Source organism: Ursus maritimus, unplaced genomic scaffold, assembly GCF_017311325.1.
Source record: "Ursus maritimus isolate PB19 unplaced genomic scaffold, ASM1731132v1 scaffold_22, whole genome shotgun sequence".
NCBI classification, from domain to species: domain Eukaryota; kingdom Metazoa; phylum Chordata; class Mammalia; order Carnivora; family Ursidae; genus Ursus; species Ursus maritimus.
In genome coordinates this window covers 39,693,309-39,702,442 of record NW_024424675.1, presented here as the reverse complement: position 1 = coordinate 39,702,442, position 9,134 = coordinate 39,693,309, and the positions used below count along the sequence as shown (strand labels likewise).

General features: G+C 43.4%; 1 long non-coding RNA gene across 3 annotated transcripts in view; it reads left to right on the top strand.

Moving 5' to 3' along the window:
- Positions 1 to 2,914: 2,914 nt before the first annotated feature.
- Positions 2,915 to 9,134, top strand: part of LOC103669657 — a 9,957-nt gene continuing 3,737 nt past the window's right edge. Inside the window, exons 1-3 of one of the 3 annotated variants that reach the window (XR_570352.2) lie at positions 2,915 to 4,479; positions 4,643 to 4,862; positions 8,202 to 8,276. This is a non-coding gene — a long non-coding RNA (uncharacterized LOC103669657). The remainder of the gene's footprint in view (positions 4,480 to 4,642; positions 4,863 to 8,201; positions 8,277 to 9,134) is intronic. The other 2 variants (XR_570353.2, XR_005836981.1) reach the window with 2 other exon arrangements.

The window sequence follows — 9,134 nt, the reverse complement described above, 5'->3', positions numbered from 1 at the left end:
GAAAGGCTGTGTATAGGTTGGGGGAACATATACAGGGTGTAAGCAGGCAATACACAGAATAGCTCTAGACCTTCCTTTCAATTTTGCTCTGAACTCAAAACTGCCCTAAAAAAAATTTTTTTTTAATCATTAAAAATTAAAATAATTTTTTTTGAACAGTTGGTTGCTTTAAGTTACCACATCTTGGTGCAGTTCATTACACAGAAAAAGCTAACCAATATATTGAGTAAAGATATTTAGATGGCCAGACCTTGCATTGGCCTATGGGCCTTAATTAATTTTTTTTTTTTTTTTTGCCAAGGCCTAGATACTCTCTCAGAGGCTTTTGTGCTCTAAGGGGGGGAAATTATCTAATTGCACGAATTTTTGCATTAATTTTTTTCTGTTGTTAAAAAAAATTTTTTTTTCTGTTGTTTTTCACTCCTGGGATTTTTTTTTTTTTTAATGTTCACCTCTCTCCCATAGGTATATGTATTTCCTTGTTGTTTCTTCTATTACAGAAAACCCAGTGTATTTTACACACATGCTAATTACAGGGGTAATATGTACACAAGCAAAACTGTGGTTGGAAACTTTTAATTGGGCATACAAGTGGCCACCTAGATGTTCAAATTAAATGGTTAGCCATTCAACCACTACTTTGCAAAGGCAGGGGAAATTTCTTCCACTGCTGTTCCTGATCTCACATGGTGCCTGGAGTTCAACCTATACAACAGTTGCTGAGATAGACTGTTCCTTTAGTCACTTATGCATTCATTCATCAACACAGCTGTTGTTGTTGTTGTTGTTGTTAAGATTTTATTTTTTTTTTAAGATTGGGTTAAATTATTTGAGACTCCCCACTAAGCAGAGAGCCCGATGCAGGGCTTGATCCCAGGACCCTGAGATCATGATCTGAGCTGAAGGCAGACGCTTAACCTACTGAGCCACCCAGGTGCCCCTTTAAGATTTTATTTTTAGGTAATCGTTACGTCCAGTGCGGGGCTCAAACTCACAATCCCACAAGATCAAGAGTCTCGGGCTTCAGCGACTGAGCCAGCCCGGCGCCCCCATCAATCCAGGTCTTGATGGCCTACTGTGTGCCGGGCACTCTGCCAGGGCGTGTGGGATGCAGCAGAGAAAACAACCTACCTGGCTCTTGGCCTTGTGGAGCATGAGTTGTACACACTGAAGGCTCTGACTTTTTGACCTTTCTTGGCTAAGGTTAAGTCTAGAAAATTCTAAGCATCAACACTTTGAAGACTGTGGGACAAAACGAGAGCAAAAGAAGATTTTTTTTTTTAAAGATTTTATTTATTTATTTATTTGACAGAGATAGAGACAGCCAGCGAGAGAGGGAACACAAGCAGGGGGAGTGGGAGAGGAAGAAGCAGGCTCATAGCGGAGGAGCCTGATGTGGGGCTCGATCCCATAACGCTGGGATCACGCCCTGAGCTGAAGGCAGACGCCTAACCGCTCTGCCACCCAGGTGCCCCCAAAAGAAGAATTTTTAAATGTGGTCTTGGCGATACTTTAGGATACCAAATAACTCATTTTCCTGATAGTTTTTTTTTTTTCTTCAGGCAATTACCTGGGTTTTGGGGGTTTTTTTTAAGATTTTTTTAAGTAATCTCTCCACTCAACGTGGGGCTCGAACCCACAACTTCGAGATCAAGAGTCGTACACTTGATGGACTGAGCCAGCCAGGCGCCCCTAATTTTTTGAATAAACAAAGAATATATTGTTTTGAGCACTGAAGAGGCATCAGCCCCGTGAAGTACTACGGGGTACCCTGAAGCCAAACTCACACTCAGTGCCACTGGCGACTTGTAACCGCCACCCACATACCTGCGGCCCCTTGAAAGCGAACTCAAAAGAAAGTAAGCTTTTTAAAAAAGAATTGCGATATAATTGGCCTATTACATGATATTAACTTCAGATATACAATACCATGATTCGGTATTTGTACATATTGTGAACCGATCACAATTAAGTCTAGTTAACATCTGTCACCACACAGGGTTATAAATTTTTCTTTCTTGTGTCGCAGACTTCTTGAATCTACTTGGACCTACTCTTAGCAACTTTCAAATATGCACTATGGTATTATTAGCTCGAGTCACCGCATCCCCAGGACTGACTTAGTAATCTCTGGTTTGAATTACTTGATGACTATCTCCGTTCCCCCATCATCATTCCCGGAAGTGGGCAAAATGATGTCGACATTGCTTCCTTCGTTCATCAAATAATTTTGGAGCGACGGCCACGTCTCAGGTGTTGTTCCAAATGCTGGGGATAGAGCAGTGAATAAGACGAAACAAAAACTCCTGCCCTCATGGAGCAGACATTTTAAGCTAAAAAGATGGATTAATACAGTAAATGAGAAAAATACTTATCATTGGATCATAGTAAGTGCTGTCGAGGGGCGTCTGTGTATTATATTTGTGGTATCTGACACGTGGTATTTACTGTGTGACTGCCAAATACTCCCGATATAATCCTAATCATCTTTTCCTTACTAGCAAAGTGAATGCTGACCCCAATTCTATCTTTGTCCCTTTCAGATCGATAGGTATGTGTTGAGTTCCAACAAGCACAGGGAGGAGAGAAAAACAAAAGACAAGGACCCTGGCACTTGGGTGGCTCAGTTGGTTGAGTGTCCAACTCTTGATTTTGGCTCAGATCATGATCTCGGGGTCATAGGATCAAGTCCGGCGTTGGGCTCAGCACTCAGCATGGGGTCTGCTTGTCCCTCTCCCTCTCCTCCTCCTCCTCCCCCCCCAAATAAATAAATTAATAAAATATTTTTTTTAAAAAAAGGTGAAGAGCATGTATCCTGCCCCTAAGGAGTAGCAGGTCCACAAGTAAACACGTAATTTCAATATAACATGGTCGGTCCTTGGTAGAGGGAGCTAAAATACAGATGTTTTCTGGAAACTGCCGGGTTTTCTCTTGAGGTATAGGAAGGAGTATCCAGCAGAGACAGGGAAAGGACATTCCAGGTGGCTGGAACAGCATGAGCAAAGGCCAGCAGGCCAGCATCGGCTCCATAGCAAAGCCAGGAGTGGAGATGGGTGGGTAGTTTCCTGATATTCCCAGATCACAAAATGTGAAGGGGGTATTTTCCATAATATGTCTACCAGCTAAGATTGCAAAAGCCTTTCTATAGTAAATCCAAAGTTCAGCATGCCATAGTATTTACTTTTTCTTTAAAAAAATTTTTTTTTAATGTAATCTCTACCCCCACTGTGGGGCTCGAACTCACCACCCTGAGATCAAGAGTCACATGCTCTGACTGAGCCGGCCAGGAGCTCCTAGTATTTACTTTCATCCAACTCTCTGACAGATAAATATAATGCAGCCATAAAACCATCTTTTCTTCCCTCCCGTGGAAATCTTTTCCCTTTTCAAACATCTTTTAAATAAAATTCCTCTTTACCATGGAATCCATTCTATTGATTTAAAAAAAGATCTCTCCTGAAGAAAGGAAAGCCATCTTTGATCTCACTTGACAAAAAGAACTAATCAAACAATAAAATCTATGAGGGGAAGGGGAAAAAAAAGCAGCGAGCTTCTTTGAGCCACATCAAATATATGACAGAGAAAATGCTTTATTTAAATGCCGAAAACTAACACAAAACAGCTTGAAATGTAATCACCTCTGCTCAATAAGTGAAACCACATGTTGATCTGACATGAGTTTCTAAGACACAATTAAAGGTCACTTTGTGTGCACACATCTCATTCCGCACTGAGAGGCTTGACTTGGTTGTCAGCGTGTTGGGCCACTGTGGGGCAGGTGCTCGCCGGCCCCGTCCACGGAGCTGCTCCAACCCCGGCTGAAGGTAGTAAAACTCGCAGCCCCGGAGCCTGAAATCGAACCATCCCAGGAAACAGACAAGCCCGGATTTCAGCGTCCCTGCCCTCGAGTCTTGGGAGACAAGAACTAAATGCATTTGGCAATCCTTGCTAATTCAGAGCCAAGAGCCCTCCCACGGAAGTGGCTTTGCTCAAAAATGAAAACACAGCTTCCTTTCGGCTCTGCACACCTTTACCTTCACCAGGCTCCTGGGTCCAAAGAGACAAGTTTGGATGCTCCCCTCGGGGGCAGGGGTGTTCCAGCCCCTGGGGGGGGGGGTGCATTTGGCATTGTCTCCTTGGCAGCTAGCAGGTTTCAGTTCAGGAGTCTTTAATGGAAAGACAGGGTATTCGGAAAGTGACTTCTTTAAAACAAGCTCCCCGCAGGCCCGTCTTCTCTTTCCATATCCCTTTAAGAAAGGATGTGCCCGAGGAAGACTTCAAAGTCGCTCTTTCAAAAGGGAAATCACATCTAGAAAGCTTTTCTCAGAATGAGAAACAAATTATTTGATTTGAAAGGGGAGTAAATCTTCAGAGCAAGGAGGGAGGATCAAAGAATAAGTTCGTGTGAACCGAAGAAGTGACCCTTTCCAGTGGAACGTGACTTTACTCTTTCCGAGCACCCAACGCATTTTGGAGACAGTGAGTTTGCTAGAGAATCAAAATAAAGAAGCTACTCTGCGTTCCAGAAAATCACGTGATTCTCTCTCTCTCTCTCTCTCTCTCTCTCTCTCTCTCTCTCTCCCTTCCCCCCCAACTTCTCCCTCCCTCCCTATCTCTTTCTCTCCTCCCTCCCTCCTGCCAGGCTGTGCACCCCAACCTTTACACCGTCATCGCAGCCCCTGCAGCGTGTTGCGAGGTGCAAGTCCTTGCACACCTGGGTGAAATTCGTGGGTGGCGGAGACAAAACGGCAGAGAACCAGGCGACCGGAGACAGAGCCGCAGAGTCGCCCTGGTCCCGCCCACCGCCCTCTCCGCACTCCCGCTCAGCCCCCTCCCTGCTTCCTGTCCTCTGGACCCGGCAGGTGAGCCCACGCCACCGCGGATGCTTAGGGAATCTTGGAGTGTTTTCTTTGTATTTTTCATTCTTCAAGCTATACCTGAATACATTCTTCTTGTAAAAAAAAGTAAAATCTTAAAGCCAAACAACCCGCTCCCCCCCCCACCAAAAAAAAACCCTCATTTCTGTTAAGGGGTGAAATCATCTGAGAAGTGTATTTTTCTTTCTTAAGTTTTAGCTCCCTGGTTTCCACCCCACACCAAGTGGGATTCTCAGTATACCTTCCAGCGATATAAATGTGGCTATTATCTACCAATATAAATGGAAGAAGGAATTTAGCAAACTGAAAAGCAGAAAATTTTGACATAAATCAAAAACAACCAAAAACAACTCTATCAAATCCTTGTTCTTTGCAAAGTCCAATAAAATTAAGACAAATCTTTGGCTAGAATGGGTGAGAAAAACAGAGGGTACCCACAAACAAGTGCAGAAACTAATGTAATTACATGTAGAGAGCAGACTTTTTACATTTGTAGACACTATTATGTACCATTTGGCTTGAAAATCTACCTTTGTCTGGGGGAAAAAATGAACTACCCAAATTAGCCCAGTCAGGCGTTCCGTTTACACCTGAAATTAGTACTTGTCCTTACCTGGTTGTTTGATATACTGTATGTTGAAGGCTCACTGTGGGAGATGGGGGAGGGGGCAGGGGAAACACTTGTTACTTTTCTCATGGAATACTAAGGATATTCTGAGGAGACAAGATGGGTCCAAGAGTTTCGAATTTCATATGTAAAAATAACATCAAGCTTTTAGAAGTTCCTGTAGTGGGTAAGTCATGATATTGGTGAGATAAATTTTCCGAAGAATCACTGATTTTTCATATATTTCTAGACACATATTAAGTAATCCAGTTCCAGGCTGAAGCACTATTGGCAGTTTCTTAACAGATAACCTGAAAACGAGCACAAAAACAATGGCCAGCCTTTATTTATTATACGTATTGTATCTGGTTCTCACAATGACGCTTAGGGCTGGATATCGTCATTACACCCATTTCATAGATGGTGAAACTGAGGTGTGGAGGGTTGCCCAAGGTCACACAGCTGTGAGTGGCTGAATGGGGATCCCGGTTAAGGAAGGCTATGACTGTTGAGGGTACGAAAGCCCGTGTATTATACCATAGAGGGATCCAGAGCTTTCTTCCCTAACCCTGTTTTAACTGGGGACCTTGCAATCTCACCCTGGGTGCTGCACCTGTCTGACACAGATGGCCCTTAGCAGGAGTGGGTGTTTAAGGTAGGAAAAACATCCAATGCCCTCGGGAGACATGACTAAAGGATTTTAGGAAACTGAGGGAGTGTCAGCTAAGGGAGGCTTACCTAACCGGAAGTTTAGGGAATAAGAATAGAAAGCCCTTACTTCGCCCGGACCTGGCACTTCAGAAACATCCCTACGAGTCATCATGTCCATTATGGTTATGATTACTCTATCTCTCCCTCCTCTTAATTCAAAGAAGATTCCTTTTCCTCTTTCTCTTCCTTTTCTCTTCCCCCAACCAAAAAAAATGACCTTCTAAACGTTAATCAACTCAGAAGACCTGATCGGCTGTGAATGTTACATTTGCATTCCAAAAGAGAGGAATTCTCCGGGCCCCAGCTATTCGGGGGAGGTGTGGAGCAATGTTCCTGAGTCTCTGGGTCCTTCTGCACTCATCCCCTCCCCGTCGCTCTTCACTCTCCCACCTCATGAAGCTGTTTGCACTCTCTCACCCCTGTCGTCCTATCCCTATCCAGAGACACCAGGCAGAAGAAGTCTGTGGGGTCCTGGGCCCAGGATCACTGAGGTCTACTTCAGTGAATATCCTGGAAGGGCAGGATTATAGTTCTCCAAGCCTTCTGTGTGGTTGTGAACCCCTCCAAGGCTGGAATCCAGGCCTTTTTCTTTTGTGTAAAGACATTCATTGAATACCTATTCCTCCATGAGAAATTTTTCAATATCCTAGTAACAGAAAACAGAAAAGACCCTGAGAATGTCAGTTGAGGTTTAATTTATGGGGTGATTAAATTAACTATTTCTCTCTCTCTCTCTCTCCTGAAAGGTCCTAGGTGTGTGTATTAACCTGGTTCAGAACCAACTGCCATTAGCTACAGGGAGCCTCTCTCTGTCTTTGAACAACTCCTAATTGCTTTCTGTTAAAGGGCGTGTACGTCCCCTTTGATGTGATAAGAAAAACACGAACCATTTTCCTTTCTTGAAACTCTGACTCCAGTGCCTTTTTAAATAAACTTTTCTGTGAGCAGGAAAAATAAGAATAATTCACCTCCTTTTATTTCAGAAGTTCTGTTGAGTTTGAGAGCTAGATGTGTTATAATAACTCAGAAAAAGTTGTCTCTTTATTTTGTTGTGTTTAGTTAATTTGGTGCTTTCAGCTCCTTCAGAAATCCTTCTACGGGTGGCAAGATGCTTCCAGCTGACCTTTCCAAATCTTTTATAATAATGTGAGCCTTGTTGTAAATGTGAAATCAAGAAGCAGCAATACGTTAGCGGACTGCCTGTGTTTTATAGTTTCCCCTTCTCAGGCTTGTTATTTTCAGCGGACACACATTGAGCAACTTGTTTCTGAATTAAAGTATTGCTCAATCTGCTTGCTTTCTTAAGAATTACATTAAACCACGAAACTAGGTACGGATGGGATCCTGGTTTTGAACAAGGCAGTAGTGAACTTTTGAAGTGTAGTCTGCCAAGATGAGTCAAGATGATTGATTTATTAATTAGTAAAAGCCATCCTCTGAAATTACCTAGCATTAATCACAATTCATGAAAAATATATTCAATTAGTTTGAAGATAGAGCTTTGACAAACTATCCCTTCTTCGGAGACCACAGTCAATTTTATTAACTCTTGCTGGCTAAATCATTCATGTTCAGCCTGAAAAGATGAGTGGTTGAGGGAATTCCCAAAAGTACAACAGGCCCGTTCTGGCAAAGCAGAGAGCAGGCAAGACAGAGACAGGGAGGCTGGGTGAAGCAGGAAACAGGATTCTGACAATTCTGGATATTCCAGTATCTGCTGCCACTTGCACTAAAAGAATCGACTTGAATTGGATTTTTCTGAGTCAAAGGCTGGCGAAAATACACAAACCCAAATAGGCAGGAAACTCCAGCTGCCAGAACCTGACCTTTTAGGGGGGCTAATGCCTGTCCAGGGCCAAAATTAGCTGATCCACTGGTGAAAAGGTGGACTGACTCGTCACGGGGAGTCCTGGATGACCTCTTCTGTGTGATCCAAATCCTAGGCTTGCAGAATCATACACATTATATAGCTTAAGATCGTGTCTCCCAATGCACCCATTTTACAGATGAGGAAAACAAAAGTCCGTGGGGGATCAGTGCGAAATGAAATTCAGGACCAGAATCTGAAGACCCTAAGGCAGGTGAAATAGCTTTCCTCAGCCTAAATTTCCCTTTGTGCAACTAAAGAGCTGGGATAAACAAAATCGTATGATTTCCAGTTCTCAAGTACTGTGGTTTTATTATTATTTTTTTAAGATTTTATTTATTCATTTGACACAGAGAAAGAGAGAGTACAAGCAGGGTGATGGCAGGCAGAGGCAGAGGGAGAAGCAGGCAGAGGGAGAGGGAGAAGCAGGCTCCCTCCTCAGGGAGCCTGATGTGGGGCTCAATCCCAGGCCTCTGGGATCATGACCTGAGCTGACGGCAGACGCTTCACTGGCTGAGCCACCCAGGCGCCCAAGTGCTCTGGTTTTAGTATTTTGATTTCGGGTCAGCTTTCTCAATAACTTCCTCGAGCCCAGGTATTTATATGTGTATGAACATATATAAATATACATTATATATACATGAAAAAAATGACAGTTCAATGAAAAGTTCTACAGGAACCAAGTTGAAATGATTTGCATATGACAGAATTGTTAAAATGTATTTCTAATGTATCCACTTCCTATTACTCCACGTGGGGTTTCTGACCTACTGACTATATAAGAAGAAAAGGGAAGCCAGATGTTTCTGGAGAGTTTTAATTCTCCATTTTTGAGATAAAATGAAAACAATTAGAGAAATAGGGGAAAATAGTGAGTCTTTTAAAAACCCACCTCAGGACACCTGGGTGGCTCAGTGGGTTAAGCATCTGCCTTCAGGTCAGGTCATGATCCCAGGGTCCTCGGATCAAGTCCCGCGTGGGGCTCCTTGCTCAGTGGGGAGCCTGCTTCTCCCTCTGCCTGCCTCTCCCCTGCTTGTGTACTTGCTCTCTCTCTCTCTCTCTCTCTCTCTCT